Here is a 17,537-nt window from a genome sequence, read left to right on the forward strand (position 1 = left end):
GTGGCCATGGGCACCCCCTGCGCCAATAGCTATGTTAATTTAGTGCTGGCCCAAAGGAAGAGAGACTGGGAGGAGGACATTGGTAATTGCTGGAAGGAACGCATTATATTCTACAACAGATTTGTGGATGGCATCATTATTGTACGGGAAGGAAAAGAAGAACAGCTCCTAGAATTTACAGAGTATCTAACTAGTGCCACCAGTTTTCTGAGATTTGAAGTAAAATCATCAGACCATGACATTGAATTTCTAGATGTTAAATTAACTCTAGAAAAAGGTAAAGCTATAATACCAAAAACGTGATTTATGTGGCACTGTGTGATTCCTGTCAAGCCTACTATGTAGGCAAGATGAATAGGAAGTTTAAAGAGTGCATTCTGTGACACCAGCTGGATATAAAAAATAAAATAGACACTAATGCTTTGTACGACACATATGGGAGTATAATGGGCATAAGTTTACTTTTATGGTGATTTCCCAAGTAAATGATGGAGTCCGTAAAGGAGATCTTTTCAATAGAACTGAAAAAGAAAAAATAAGGTGGATTATGAACTTAACAGCTACCAGGATTGAACCATATTGTACCACTGAAACTGATATTAAAAGAGCACAGACTTAATAGGAAATACTAGTGGCATTTTGATTGGTTTAAAAGAAGGTGCGTTCGATATGGATATTGCTATTGTTCTGCATAGTTCTTTACTGGGATGCAAAGCAAAGGGGCATGTTAATTACCTAAATGAAGTTTTTGGTTGCTCTCAATTTAAATATAAATAACTCAGAGAATGGAAAACTAAGGATCTGATGAAGGTTATACACTGAAAGTGCTTATCCACTTTTTCTGGTTTTTGCCTGTGACTTTTTTGAATGTTTTTATGAACTATGTTTTATTAAAGAAGAATTTTATCCTCTCATTTTGGTGGAAGCCGCTTTTTATACTTTTGTTTTTGTCTGTTGAGTCAGGCTTCCTTTAAAGGTGCTTTTTTCTTTGTTTTTGGTAAAGTTTATATATATGGTAGAATAAAATCTTGGTACTGTAAAAAAGGAAAAAGTGGGACAAAAAACTTTTAGACTTACAAAAAACATAGACAAGATAAAAATGGATGCAAAACCAAATAAAGTAGCACATAATAAAATTAATAAGTTAAATCAAAACTACTTAGAAGTTCTGAATTATAAGGTAGCCATAAACCTGGAAATTTTGAAATTACAATCTTATGCTGTAAATCCCAAATATCTACATAAAATAGCAATAAGATCCAACAAAATAAACAATCAAAATCTTATTAATAAGATTAAATATAAAAGTGATGATTTAGTTAAGAGTACATCTAACTTAATGGCCATATTAGAACTGTTCAAAAACTACTATAAAGATATAAATAATAACACACCATCTTTGGAGACAGATAATGTAATAAATACTTTTATTCAAGAAAATATAACTACTAAGGTGTCAATGCAACAAAATTACATATTAAACAAATAACACTAACAGAAGTGAAGAACAAATAAAATTTTAAAAGATAATAAAGCTCCAGGACTGGATGGAATAATTCCTGAACTATACAAGATTTTTCCTGAATATATAATAAAGAAAATTATGAGTGCCTTTACTATGGATAAGCACAAATGTATAACACCCCTATCGTGGAAATACTCAATTATCATTATCTCACCCATATTAAAACAAGGTAAGGACCCCAAATTTTGTGATTCATACAAGCCAATTTCATTACTAAACACTGATTATAAAATTTTCATGACAATATTAGCTAACAGGATAAAGAAAATATTACCTAATCTAATACATAATAATCAGACAGGGCTCATTCTTCATAGAAAAGTGCAAGATAACATTATTAAATTGCTATCATTACTAGAAATAGCATGCAAATACAAAAAAAAACAACTATTATCAGCCTAGACGTAGAAAAGGCTTTTGATTCTATTAGTTGGTCTTATCTACAAAGAATTCTAATTGATTTTGAATTCTCCTCAGATTTTCTCAACTTATTAATGAAAATTTATAGTGGGGCACAAGCTTATGTAAGAATCGGATCATATCTATCCTCACCACTAGAAATCCTCAAGGGAACTAGACAAGGTTGTCCTTTGTCACCATTATTGTTTGCTCTTTCAATGGAACCTTTTGTTACATATATCAGAAACAAGCAAAATATAAAAGGCTTTCAAATTAATAAGGACTATTGTCCTAAGATACAATTATTTGCTGATGATATGTTGTTAACATTGGGTGATATTGATGGTTCTTTGCATGATGTTATAAATACCTTACGCAAGTTTGAAAGAATTTCAGGGCTTAAATTTAATCATAATAAATCCAAAGCATTACTAATTAACAAAAAGATCAACAAAAACCTAAGAGAGAATAGCCTGTTTAATTGAGAGAATGATGTATTAGAATATTTGGGTGTCAGTATAAAGAGTACATGGATAGAGTCTGTTAAACTAAACTACAATAATTTAATAACCACTACTAGTGAACTAATCAAGAGATGAAATAAAATGTTCTTCACTATGGAGGATAGGCTCTCTTTAATTAAAATGATAATTTTACCTAAAATTTTGTTTTATATACAGTCATTGATATTACCCCCTCCCAAAAACTTATTTAAAAAATTAGATTCCATGCTACTTAAATTTTTATGGTTCCCCTTAAAACCTAGGATTGCATATAAATGGCACATTATAGATTGGAACAGTAATGGGATAGCATTCCCTAGCTTAGATCTTTATTCCAAATCAGTTATAATTAATGCAATATTACATTGGATCACACCTACCTATATAACTGTCTGGGAAACAATACATGAGATTCATATAACTGATGTCAGAACTATAGAAAATCAATTTAAGGAACAATATGGAATAAGTAGAGTTCATTGGCTTTTACATGAATTTTGTTTATTTAATAAGAAGTTTGATCATTTTTTGTATGACATTAATCAAATATTTAATAACTTTAAAAATAGTTGATTGCAATTACAACGTTAAACAATTTCTGTTTTTATATTCCCTATAGCATACTCCCCTGATTGCCTAGATTCTTTCAACATCAATGCAATGCAAAAATTAAAGGGAAATAACTTGATATTCTGGCATCAGTTTATTGAAAATAAGAGTATTAAACCACTAAACTGTCTTTTCTGTATTCTGATAATAGTCAGGACAGTTGGTTGTTTATACACTCATTATGGTAGTTTATAGAAAACAAAATGAAAATATCTATCAACCTAGAGTCTGAATCTATACCTAGTTTGATTCAGCTTTTTATTAGGTGTCTTGAAAAGACAGATAATCAAAAGTTAAGTATCTCAGCTATCTATAAGATAGTAAGAAAAGACACACTAAAGTTTGACTCAGATTTTTGGAATTACTATGTAAAGATTAATGGAGAACAAATATCTGATGAATCCAAAAACTTGTTATTGAATTCTATGTATGGTACCTCTACATTATATTGGAGATTGTATACATGGAAATTTATGAATAGGAGTTTCTACACTCCACATAAAATAAATATTATACTCAAAAACAGTGAAAGTAAATGCTGGAAATGTGACGAATTACTAGAGGCCAACTGGGTTCATATGTTCACTGAATGTAGCAATTGTTCAATACTGGAAAGACTTCAAATATTTTGTGAATGCTTTATGGTCTGATAACTGTCATATTTCTAACTCACTAATCCTATTCAATATTCCTATACCTAATGAAATACCTAAATCTCAGATTCAGTTACTCTGGTCAATTCTTGCAATTGCCAGAAAAGTTATTACTTTGAACAGGAAAAGTAAACAAGGTTTGATGTTTAAAGATATTATTAATTTAGCAAAAGTTGTTTGTAAAAAAGAACTACAAACCATTTGTTATAGAACTTATTACTCATAAAAAATAGCATGGCAAAAATTGGAAAACCTTTTGAACAAATACTGATAACGTCTCATGGATAAAATGATTGTTTATCATGGACGAATGTAAATATTGTAAAACATTTTGTTATTGTTTTATTGTATTTGTTATATGTACATTTGCGTATGTTTATAATGAAAACAAAATAAAAATGTTTTTGAAAAATAAGAAAAGGTACAAATGGAAATGTTTATGGAAGAATTAAATATGCCAAGATTAGAGGCAGAGGAGACTCAATTATTAACAGGATAGGAGGAGATGAGATAAAATAGTGACATATAACCAATATACAGGAAAGTCCCTAGGAATAGATGGTATTCCTATGGAAGTTTGGAATCTAGCAGGGAAAGCTCATAAAGATCTGGAAGGTTTTGTGTAACAATATTTTAAGAGGAGGAGAAGTACCAACATCCTGGAAGAAAGCAACAGTAGCTGTAATACCTAAAAAGGGTAAAGATCCATCATACCCAGCTTCATATAGGCAGAATTCAATACTAAACTATGATTATAATGTGTTTATACCTATAATGGCTAAAAGATTGGCAAAAGTGATGGCAAAATGGATAGATATGAATCAGTATGGTTTTGTGGAGGGGAGGCAAACATTTAACAAGATTAACAGAACACTGATCATCCAGAGGGAAGTAGAATGTAAGAAAATACTACTGTTGTTGGTGGGTCTTGATGCAGAGAAAGTATTTGACAGAGTAAACTCAGACTTTATGAGCAAGACAATGGAAGCATTTGCTTTCAATGATACAATTATAAGGTTGATTAGGAGGATATATGTGGTATTGGAGGTTAAAATGAAGGTGGGTGGGGTCTTCTCTGATAATATCTGCTTGAGCAGAAGAAACAGGCAGGGCTGACCTTTTCCCTTTATTTTTATTATATTTAGAACCACTGGCAAAGAAAATAAGGGACTCAGAAATTCAAGGATATAAGCTGGCTCTACTTGCAGATGATATTATTTTATGTCTGACAAAAAACAGAAAGGGACATTACAGTATTATGGAATATTCTGAGACAGTTTCAAATCTTTTCAGGACACTAAATTAATGATGCTAAAACAAAGGCAATAACAGTATATTATGTACCCACACACAAATTAGTTCAGCAATATCCATATTTATGGGGACATGATAAAATAAGGTATTTAGGAGTATGGATTAAAAATTATGCTGGTGTGGCAACTAAGGATATGTGGGAAGAGACTAAACAAAACTGATAAAATGGAAGCTCTTTATATGGATATCGATAGTAAGATACAAGCAGTTAAAATGTTTTTAGTCCCTTTAGTCTTATACACAGGTCAGGCATATTTTTATCAACCAGAGGAGAAGCTGTGTATAGCAATTAATAAAGAGCTGAAGGTTTTATCTGGGATGGGAAGACAGCAAGAGTCAAGTGGGATAAACTGAGTTTTCCAAAAGAACAAGACAGATTGGGATTACCCAATCTGAAGGGGTATTTCAAACATAGTTAAGGCTCCTATATATAGAATAAGTACAAAACTATAGTTCAAAGTGGAAAGAGATAATGATGAAATGGGTGGAAGCTCATGAAGCAAGGAGAGATTGGGATTTTGGATGCAGACCTTTAAGGAGAATAACAGTAATCAGATAGAATATTATATTCACAAAGCAGCAGAAAATATTCTAAGAATTAAACCAACATGGCAATGGAGACAGAAGATTCTGCTGATAGGGATGACTGCAATTAGGGATACAGACAATAGACAAGAGTGGGCTGGAATTTATTGGAGCAAACTGGCAAAGAAACCAAGGTATTGGAAGCAAATAACTAGAGAGGAAAAGGTAACAGAATGGGAAGATGCCAATAATTTATTTACACTGCAGGTTAGAGATTGCCTACCCTATCAAGGATTGATAATAAAGTATAGGCAAAGGGAAAGAAATGGGGGGGGGGTTCTGTGATGAAAGGAGGTACTGCCAGCCATGCCAGAAGAAGCAGGGTAGTGGACGTATAACTTATGCCAGAACAGCTATCTGGAATTTTGTAAATAATTATATGTCACTTGTATATCAAACTGATTTGTACAGATGTTTGTGCTGAAAAAGTATTTGTGAGGTTTACTTGTGTTAAAATGTATCAACAGTGTGCCCTGCTGGAAGGAAAAGAAATGTACATGTATTATTAGAACTGAATTAAATACATACATTGCAACTACATATACTGGAAGGGAAGAGGTTAATCTACCGGACTTATATTCTTGAAATTAAATTAATTTATGGGTTAAGGCATAAAGATGTTATCCCACAGTTCTGAAGGGAGCTATAGATGCAATATCTGTACTAGGAAATAGGTTGTATCTCCTGTAGGAAGAGTAGAATGGCTTTATGGTTTTATGACTTCCAGCAGTTGCACTACATCTGAGCAAAGCTCTACCTGTGTTTATGGTACCACATAGCTGCTACAATCCTGTCAGCTTCTAGTAATGAGGGATGGTGTGGGAAACAGAATCAGATGATCAGATGTGATGTCATAGTGTAATCAACTCTGAAATAATATTTAGATATTTGTAAGAAACTGCTCTCAGCATTATGCATTTTGTCTTGGATCTGACAAAAAGGACCACTCACCGACATTATCTTGCCTTTCTCTGTTCAAGGACCACTCACCCACATTATCTTGCCTTGCTCTATTCAGTAAGTAAGAATAGTAACTCTTTTAGTCAATTAGGAATAGATATTGAGATTAGAAGCACTGTTTTTCTGTAACTGTGTGAAACTATTAATCTGTGTTATTTTAATATTTCCTATGACTAAAATTCTGGTGTTTACAGTAACTAGATATTTAGCATTTTTTTGTTCTTTTATTGTTTATTATTAAATATATTTAAACTTTTCATTGTGGATGGTCTTTTTTAGAAAATATTTAAGCCTTGAGAGTATTTGCATATATTTATGTGGTGATAACTGTGGCCACTCATGAAAGCCTTGCTGTTTGGTCAACATTACCATTTGTATTAATAAGAAGTTATGTACTTACCATAACATTCCATGTGAGTCGTTCTTCTTGCCTTCATTATTACTGATGGGTTTGGAGCCAATCATCAGCTCCGATTCGGCCAAATAGCAAAGCTCGAGGTCTCAAACAGCTTGAAGCCAAAGCCCTATCCCACAATGCACCACTACATTCCCCAGATCTTGTTTGCGGCCAACTAGTGTAGAAACCTATCCCAGATTTCAAGGAAATCATAAAATCCAGGGTGAAAGGAAACTCTTCAGGAAAACCAAAACCAGAGTGGTACCTCTTGTGCTTCCAGATATAGAAAGGGGGTAGAAGGGTCGTAATAATGAAGGTGAGAAGAACAAGTCACATGGAACGTTAAGGTAAATACATAACTTCTTAATGTGACGTTGTTCATTCTCGCCTTCATTCTTAATGATGGGTAGTGTCGCCAGCACCAGAATCTTGGGTAGCTCATGGGAGTACGTGTTTCAGGACAGCAGGTCCAAATGAAGCTCTGTCCCTAGAGGCCTTGTCCACTTTGTAATGAGATATAAAGGTATGTGGATTTGACCAGGTGGCAGCTGCACAAATAGAATCTATAGGTAACCTGGTCAAGAAGGCTGCAGAAGTAGAAACTGCCCTTGTAGAATGAGCCTTGACCTTGTTATGTAATGCAATACCCACTTCACTGTAGATAAAGGAAATACAATCAGAGAGCCATTTCGACAAGGCAAGTTTGGAGACTGGTGTGCCTTTTTTTGAATCTGAGAAGGAGACAAACAGCTGATCAGCCCTTCTGAGATCTTTTGTTCTGTCCAAATAAAAGCGAAGTTGTCGATGCACATCAAGTTTGTGAAGCATATACTCCAACTGGTTTGAATGGTTAGGAAAGAAAACGGGTAACTCAATTGTCTGATTCAGTGTGAATTCTGAACATACTTTGGGTAGGAACAATGGATTTGTCCTGAGGGAAACCCTATCTTAATGAAATATTAGGTAAGGTGGCTTAATGGAAAGGGCTTGCAACTCCGAAATTCTGCGTGCTGTTGTGATGGTCACCAAGAATATGGTCTTCCAAGAAAGATACTTCAACTCACAAGAAGAGGCAGGCTGAAAAGGCAGAAGAATAATTTTGGACAAGATTAGATTTAAATTCCAGGGAGTAGTAGGAGATCTGATCTGTGGTTTTAAGTGCATTGTACCTTTCAAAAAAGCCTTAGCCAGCTTATGGGACATGATACCATTTTCGTATGCACCTAAATGAAAATTAGAAATAGCAGCGAGTTGGACTCGAATGGTTGCTGCTGCAGCTCCTTCATTGAACAGTTTTGTTAGGAATTCCAGTATATCTGATATAGACGCCAGGAAAGGGTCAATGTTATTCTGTTGTGCCCAGACGGAAAACCTTTTCCACTTACTGAGGTAAAGTTTCCTAGTCGAAGATTTGTGAAACGACAATAGAATATGCTGCTCTTCTTCTGATAAATTCTGGAACCTGGCTATTCATGGAATTGGAGCAGCCAAGCTGTCAGTTTGATGGACTGAAGAGAGGGATGAAGAGCTCCTGATGAGTGGGTCAACAGATTCAGCACTGGATCCAGGATCCAAGGCTCCTCTAGTAGATGAGGCTTCAGAAAAGGGAACCGAATTTGACAAGGCCAATATGGGGCAATTAAGATAAGTGTCCTGCCCAGAAAACTGGCTTTCTGCAATACTTTGGGAATCAGTGGAATGGGGGTAAAGCATAAAGGTTCCCAGAGGCCAATCGTGGACAAGTGCATCCCTCGGTGATTGTCCCTGTTGAGGGATCAGGGCAAAGTAGTTGCTGCACTTGGTGTTTGTGGAGGTGGCAAAAAGGTCGCAGCAAGGCTGGCCCCATCTGCAGAAAATCATTTCTACTATTTCATTCTTGAGAGACCACTCGTGAGGTAGCAGAATAGCTCTGCTGAGTCTGTCCGCTATTACACTGGATCTCCCCGGGATGTGCATTGCAATCAGAAAATGCTGGGTGGACTCTGCCCAAATCCATAATCTCAGAGCCTCTCAACACAGGGGGTAGGATTTGGTTTCTCCTTGTTTATGTACCAGACTACTGACATGTTGTCTGACTGGAATGCAATCGTGCCAAGGGGAAGAGAGTCTTGAAAGGCCTGCAATGCTAGAAGAACCGCTCTCATCTCCAGGACATTTATGTGCAAATGAGCCTCGTGAGCCTGCCAAGTACCTTGGCCTGTCAGTCCCTGATAATGTCTCCCCACCTGATCAGGTTGCCACTGGAGAGGGGAAGAACAAATGGGCGACCAATAGTCACCATCTCTGACATTAACCACCAGTGAAGGTCGTTCTTACAAGAGTCAGTAATCAAAACTAGATGATTCAAGGGTAATTCCTGAAATTTCCATTGCGTGAATAGCAGCCACTGAAGAATGCGCATGTGAGATCTCGCAAGGGGTATTGCAATAATCGCTGCTGCCATAGTGCCGAGCAGTTTGAGAATCTGTAATGCTGGTGCTTTTCATTTTGACAGGAGATCCACAATTTGTTGTTGGAGGACAATCACTCTTTCAGGAGGGATCTTCAGGGATATGCTGACCGTGTCTAAGTCTGCTCCTATAAAGACTGTACGCTGCGATGGCAATATGGCAGACTTTTCTAAATTTATCGTAATGCCCAACTGTGAACATAGATCTATGGTAGCGTCCCTTGCCAGAATAAGCTGATGCCTGGTGGGGGTGGTAAGGAGCCAGTCGTCCAAGTAAGGAAACACCTGGATTCCTGAATGTTTCAAGTGAGCCATGACCACTGCCATGCATTTGGTGAACACTCTGGGGGTTGTAGTGAGAACAAAGGGCAGGGCCCAAAACTGTAAATGATTGGCTCCCAGCCGGAAGCGCAGATTATCCCTGGATGGCCTGGCCATTTTGATATGGTAGTACGCATCCTAGAGATCTATACAGCACATCCAATCATCCTTCCCTAGAAATGGGAGAATGGACTGAAGCGTGACCATCCGGAACTTGGTCTTCACCACATATTTGTTGAGTCTGCTGAGGTCCAGAATAGGTCTCCAGTCCCCTGTCTTCTTTGGTACCAAAAACAACCTTGAGTAAGTTCCGAACTCTTGCTGGTCTGCTAGGACTGGCTGGATGACTCTTTTTTGCAATAGTTTCTGGACCTCTATGGATGCTACATCCCATTGACTGAGTGGAATGTCTGGGATTCCTTTTGTTGTTCTGGGGTGAGAGTGAAAGGGGATGGAATATCCTCTGGATATAACATTTTGTACCCATCGGTCTTCTGAGATATTTAGCCAGGCACCTAGGTTCAAAGACAAACATCCCCCAACTGCCTCCAGAGCAGAACAGTCGGGCCTCATTTCAGGAGCGCTGATAGGGTTTCCCAAGGAACTGATCCCAGTCACCCTGGTTCTGCGGACCCCCTCTGTCATGTGGGCATCATCTTCCACCATTGCCTCCCCTTCTGCCCCTGGAGGAGGCTTCACCTTGTGAGTTTGGAAAGGCTACTTGGGTCTTACAGAACCACATTTTCCCACCCCACTGACTTTTGGGATAAAGTCTAGTAGAGGTAGAAAAACAGACTCCAACGGCAGATAGAGTCTTACCATCTTGCTCACATCTGGTGAGGGTCTCTTTGACTTTTGGTCCAAATAAGGAGGAACCATCGAAAGGAGCATTCACAAACGACGACTTAAAAGGTTCTGCAAAAGAACATAAGCGCATCCAGGAATGTCTTTGCAAAGCAATTCCTGTACCCGCAGTCCTACTTGTTCCATCAGCTGTGTAAGACACAAGGCGCATGGAAGAGTTTACGATGGAATTGAAGGTAGCAAGCTGAGATGTCACCTTGTCCACCACAGAGTTGGCTACTACACCCTGGAGAGTATCTCCAAATTCCTTGAGGAGATCTTTCTGTAGACGTGTGAAGTGGGGCAGGTATTTCAATGACCGAAGTGCAAAGGTCGTAGAACTGAACATTCGCTTCCCGAATTTGTCCATTATCCTAGACTCTCTATTAGGAGGATGGACAGACTTAGAAATCTCCAACATCTCTTTTTTAGTGGCTGCCGCCACCACTATGGCATCAACAGGTATGGGTTTAGACAAAAAAAACTTATCATGGGGTGCTGAAATGTACTTGTTTGGCCTTCTAGGAACAGGCTCCATAGAATCTGGTAACTCCCACGCCCTTCGAGATAAAAGATCAATCAACTCATCGAAGGGCGGAGACACCCAAGAGGTGGGGGGTCGGGATCCGAAAGCCTTCAGGAGCACCGATTCATCTTCGGTAGGGTTTTGGGGTGCCAGTCCCCCCTCTGCTTAAGGAACTCAAGGATATCCCCGAAGGAAATATCCTCAGAGGGGGACCTTGGGGACCCTTCTGATTTCTCCAAATCGGTGTCTGACGTGATGCATTCCTGACGGGAATCCAGATGTCTCCTCTGACATAATCTCTTCCGAGGGAACTCCTCAGTGGGAATCTCTGGGGAGGTCTCGGAAGAGCAGGGTTCCCCCAAAGGGGCATCCTGAGGCTCTGAGTCCTGCATTTACAGTGAACCTGTGGAAGCGGAGAGAAGCAGGAGCCTTCCGGGAGGAGGTGGCCATTTCAGAGGTTGTGAAAGTCAGAGGGGACAAAGCCCTCCTCATGGCATCGAAGGCCCCACGGCTCCAATGCAAGGAAGCACCCCAGTCCAAAGACACCGAGGACTCCTCCCACACCAGAACCGCCAGCTCTGAGCCCGAGGTAGGAGCCAAACTCATCCGTGCCGAAGCCCCAAGAGGGAGAGTCAGAACCAACGTATTGGTTCGACCCCCCCCCCCCAGAACCGACAGGAAAGTGTTGGCTCCCAGATTCCACCACTGGAGCAGAGGATATCAGGGTGGTCGGTACCAACAGTACAGAGGTGAGTGTCGGCACCGACGGTTCCACCAATGACTGACTGGCCTCCTCCGGCTCCGATGTCTCGATTCGAGTCGGAGGAGGAGCAACACCAATGGGAGAGGACTTTGTCAGTTCCAAAGCTGCTAGAGTTGAAACCAACAGAATTTTTGCAAGCACGGGATCCTGTAGAAGTCTCCGCACCACTCGGTCCACGTCCGATTTGGAGAGTCTGGAAGCCCGAGAGGAGACCACCAACGGAGCCGGTGACTCCAGAATCGGGGACCTCAAGGTAGGAGATGCCGGTTCCCAAATTGTGGACCAGCTCCTACCAGCAACCTCAATAGTTGGTTCCAATGGCACTGGAGCCGAGACCGTAGCCTTTTTAGATGTCTTTGGAACCGAAGAGCCCTTCGGAGCTGAACTAGATGACGAGGCTGGAGAAGAGGGTTTTGGTTGACTCGAAGCAGAATCCAAATCCGTGACTTAATTAAACCCTGTTCTACCAGCTTACACTTCCTTTCAGCTAACACCCTAGAGCTGAAGCCATGACAAATGGAGCAAACCTCCTGTAAGTGTACCTCACCCAAATAGTACACAAATGTGAAATGACCATCTGTGATTGACATTTTTTGAATACATTTGGGGCACCTTTTAAATCCAGATTTAGCTTTCTCTGACATTGTAGTCAAAATTAACAAGAACTATGTCTAAAGGAAATATGAGCCTAACCGGCTAAAGGTATGACAAGGCAGCAATAAATCTACTACTGTATAAAAAAAAGCCTAACAAGCTAAGAAACAAACAGCCAAGAAAAATGGCCAAGAGCCTAACTGGCTAATAAAGAAAAAATGCAGAAACCTGCAGCAAGCCTAACTAGGCTGGGATAGAGCTACACTACTTTAGCAAAAAGGCCAATGGCCAACTTGAATAACAGGGACATGCCCAAAACTATTCTAACACTCAGAAAGAAAAAAACTATCCAACAGGATATAAGAACAAAAGCAGACAACCAGAGCAAAGCACTATAGTACTAATACCTAATTTACACAACTGTGAAAATTATGAAGAAAATTCACTAGAAAACATAAACTTATCTCTCCAAAATGGCCAAGAGCTGTAGAGAACACCCGATCAGTTGCAGCGGCAAACTAGATCTGGGGAATGTAGCAGTGCATTGTGGGATAGGGCTTTGGCCTCAAGCTGTTTGAGACCTCAAGCTTTGCTATTTGGCCGAAGAATGAAGGCGAGACTGAACAACTTCACATTATTAGTTTCACTCAGAATAATTGCATACCCTTGTAAGAGCCTTACAGTAGCTGGCAGAGGTTCTGGTGGCAGTGATAACTACCTTATAGTCTGGGCAGAAGAGGGCACAGCAGGTGGAGCTGTGCCAGCCTTTACCAGGGGTGTGTGTGTGTGTGTGTGTGTGTGTGTGTGTGTGTGTGTGTGTGTGTGTGTGTGTGTGTGTGTGTCAGCGGCTTGGAGCAGGGATACAAAGCACTGGTTTCACAGAGATGGTGTGGGAGGACTTAGCTTGGAACCCCAGCCAAGGACTCAACTCTAAGCTATGCCAGTGGGAAGTCTTACTGGGGGTCTGAACAGATATAGAGGGGAATCAGCCCCTGGGACTGAGCGTGTTCCCTAGGTGCTCTTAAGGGAAATTGTGCTTGATGCAGAGAGGTCTCCATTTGGAAATACTGAGTGTATCCATTTGTTTTCAAGTGAACTTCCCTCTCTGGTGTTAGTGGTGAGGATTCAGGCTTCTTGATTACTGGCCCAGCATGGGGAAGTCACAGGGTCCTAAACAAAAGACCAGCACTGGCAGAATTTTTAGTAGCATCTAGAACAGAAGCTGCTGTTAAGAAAGGAATAATTAGTAGAGCATATAAAATATTGCATGATAAGATTCAGTCAGAGGAGGTTAGAAAGGATTGGGAAGACAGACTGGATAAACAATTCACAAAGATACAATGGGGGGGTATATGTATGTCTCCAAAATATGCAACAAAGTCTAGAAGATTTAGGATCTTTGCTTGGAAGTGTTTACATAAGTATTTTTATACCCCAAATAGACTCCAAAGAATTTTTCCTCCGGTAGACAGCAAATGTTGGAGGTGTAGTGGGGAAAAAATGTAACTGGGAATATATTTTCTAGAAGTGGAATTAGTTGACAAACTTTAAAGATTCTCAGCAGACTGCTCTGTCAGAGATCCTGGATAAGCAAATTGCTGTAACTAAGGAAATAATATTTTATGATATAGAACTGGAATTGCCTAGACATAGTAAGGCCTTGATGAGTCTAATTACTGTGGCTGCCAAAAAACAATCATTAGAAAATGGAAATCAGAGTCTAAGCCAACTGTACTAGAAGTAGCAAATACAGTAATACAGATAAAACAACTGGAATTTGGGATCTTTAGAAAAGGGTAGGAATAAATTGCATAGGAAAAAAATGGGAATTATGGGAACAATACATGCAGAGGAGAAACAAGGTTTAAAAGAAGGCAGGATTTCAATAAGCTATGTAATGTTTGACTAACAATGACTGTCAAAAGTCAAAAGTAACTTTATTGTCATTTAGATCTACACAAGTGCAGATTAAATGAGATTCTCTGCAATCAGCTTGTCATGGGACCGATAAAAAAATATATCACATACGTAGAAAGACATAATTTAAAACAACATATAATAATACTAATATCATCTTATAAATCAAGTCTACACTTAAGTATGTAGCTACATATATTTCTATAAACACACACTTGTTAAGACACTAAAAATACACACCTAGCAGCAAAGTTCAAGTAACAGTTTTGCAATAACATATAATCATATCATAATCATATAAGCAACAATGACTGGATAGACTATGAGTGATGTATAATGTTTGCAACTACGGTTGTATCATCATGGTTTACAATGTACAATGTTTGCAACTGAAATTATGTTGATATGGTTTCCTTTCATTTATATAAATGTAAGATTGCCTATGTCATACATGATAATTTAATAAAGAATGTTTCTTGTTTAAAAATATTATTATTATTATTATTATGCACTGCAATGTAGGTATTCATTGTAAGTTCACTTTAACTTTCATTGCTAACTTGAATTTGTATCTCACTGTACTAGTTTTCAGTCTCCAGTTAATACAGGGGACTGAGGCTATGATCTGTTAACAAGCTGTGTGACTCTAAGCAAGTCACTTAACAAAGCAGTGTCCTGCGTCAATAGGGGAACTGGGGTAGGCTCCTCAATGATCTCCTGGACTGCAAGCTTAGTATCTACCTTTGAACCTAAGACTCTCATATTTATGTTGAAATCTATGACAGTTCAATCTTGTTTGTAATGTATGTTTATTTATACATCCAGCTCATGTCATTGCAGAAAAGGGTCACTTGATGAACACACTCAGATGGTTTACAAGTATTTAAATATAAAACAAACAAGTTTATTTTTAATGTATGTATTTCTTTATTTGAAGTTAAGTAGGTGGTACAAAAGAACTCATTTCAGTTACAGCCTTGCTACTTAAATGAAACATCAACAAAGTAAAATAGTTAAACATTATTTAATACAGCAGAAGAAGAAAAATAAATTGTAAAGTATATAGAAGTGATACTAATAAAAATCATTTTAAATGTCAGCATTTAATGCCTCAGTGACATAGACAGCAATTCATAAATTATTTTGACAACAACAAACTGTATTCTCTTTAAAGCAATTGTTCAAAGCAGATGTGAATTGTTGCAAATCGAGTTGTGACCTGATAATCTGTAATGTCAGTCCCTAGTAAGGACATGCTTTTTATACAGAATTCTAAAAATAGTGTGGAAAGTACAGGGTCATAGTTCTCAACCCTTCCATCATCAAAATGTGGAAAAAAACACCTCTCATAATGTGGAACAAATGGACAAAACATGGAGCATTTACCAACAACTTCTACTAGAAAGTATAAAAAAGTAATTTTGCTGAATTAGCATGAATTCACTATTATTTACCATGGACATCAGTTAAAAATCCTAACACTGACTGTATAACAGACCTTTCAGTGTGGAACATGGAGTTTTTAAGACTCTTGATGAGGAACATTCCTCATAAAGATGTACCCTTGTTAGAGGGTGAAGTATTTGGCAATAGATAACCGCTAACTTTCGGGAGGAAACCAAGGGGGGAAAATGATTAAGATTAAGAATTTAATAATAATGCAGATAATCTAATTCTAGGTGTAACAGAAAACTATTTGCTTTGGTAAAGGTTGAACAGAGTGTTCTAACCAATAAGAGTTAATTATAAATCTATAGATTTCTTTTAGTATTGTTTGACGTCTGTGGCAGTTGACCAAAGATCTCATGATAAGATCATAAGGGTGAATCCATTATCCAAGATAAGTAGAAGCATACCATTAAGTTCTTACTGAAATATGTGCGAGTCCATAATCCAGAATAGGTAGACGCATACCTTTCCTAAAATGCTTCTAGATTTCAGGGTTAACAGGTAAAGATGTCTGTAACAGATGGCTAGAATGTTTTTTAGTCTAGTGCTAACATAAAATTCAAAGGGAAAACAAGCTGTTGATCAGGGTGAAATCCTAGACCTGTGAATTGCTGAACAGATTGCAAGTCCTAATGAAGATGAGACAGACTTGGCTTTTGTGACTTGAAATTAATGTTCAGCTGTGCCAGGCATCATCGGTTTAACTTTCCTGACATTTAACAATAGACTTAGTAAACAATGAGTCAACAGCTTTACGGTGGCATTCAGATATTGACATATACTGTATTTCACTTTCCCGTTTCTAATGTTTACTGCTTTCAATGTTAATGTTTGGTGTCAGAGCTTATATCAATGTATTCCCTGTGATGAGCCTGAAAATGCTTCAGCTGGATCAGTGCTCTGCCATGGTTAATAAACAAATAACTCAATGGTGATGATAATGAAGAGCTAGAAATCCGGACAACATTAACATGAACGTAAAATAATGTTTATGATAATTATATGTCTAAAATAATGTTGTGATGTAAGGGAATGTGACCCAGAGGGAAATTATGAAAGTCATAAACAAAAAAGGAAAACAGGCTGAAGTATAGAGCCCTATGGAACTCAAAGGTTAATTTGCTGGGAAGGGGATAACATACCCTCCCTACTTTGACTTTAAATGAAGATCAACCAATGTAACTATGCTTCCATCTAAGATAAGTTTGTGAAAATTTAAGAGCATGCTGTAGTGCTGAATCAAATGCTTTTGTTAAGTCTAAAAAGTGTATATCAGCTACTTCTCCAAGGCCCAAATGACTGAGAATCTGGTTTGTAATGTACAATGTAGCTGTTTATTTACAAAAGCCTTTTTTAGAAGTTATACATATTAAATAGATTATAGATTCATAGGTACGTGTAAGTACTAGGCTAGTTGTCTTTTGCGGGCAATTTTAAGCTTTGCCAGTTTCCCTTTTTCTGCTCAAAAATAATCTATCCTATTTGGTTATAGATTGGATTTACCCATCCCATGGTCTATAATTATATATTATCCCTAATGAGAATAACTGGGATCATGCCAAAGATAATTTGGAGGGGGCCTATGCATGGGATAAAGCATTTAGGAATTGCCACTGTCCATTAGTAGTAGAAGGGGCAGTCCTGGGTTAAAGTTTCTGTTTTCCATCCATAGTTCTAAGCTGAACTTGAAAGGAGACAGGGATGAACTTTGTTTTATGTGGAAGGGGGGG

The sequence above is a fragment of the Protopterus annectens genome, chromosome 6.part0 (assembly GCF_019279795.1).
Source record: "Protopterus annectens isolate FY-2018-M chromosome 6.part0, PAN1.0, whole genome shotgun sequence".
Taxonomy (NCBI): domain Eukaryota; kingdom Metazoa; phylum Chordata; order Ceratodontiformes; family Protopteridae; genus Protopterus; species Protopterus annectens.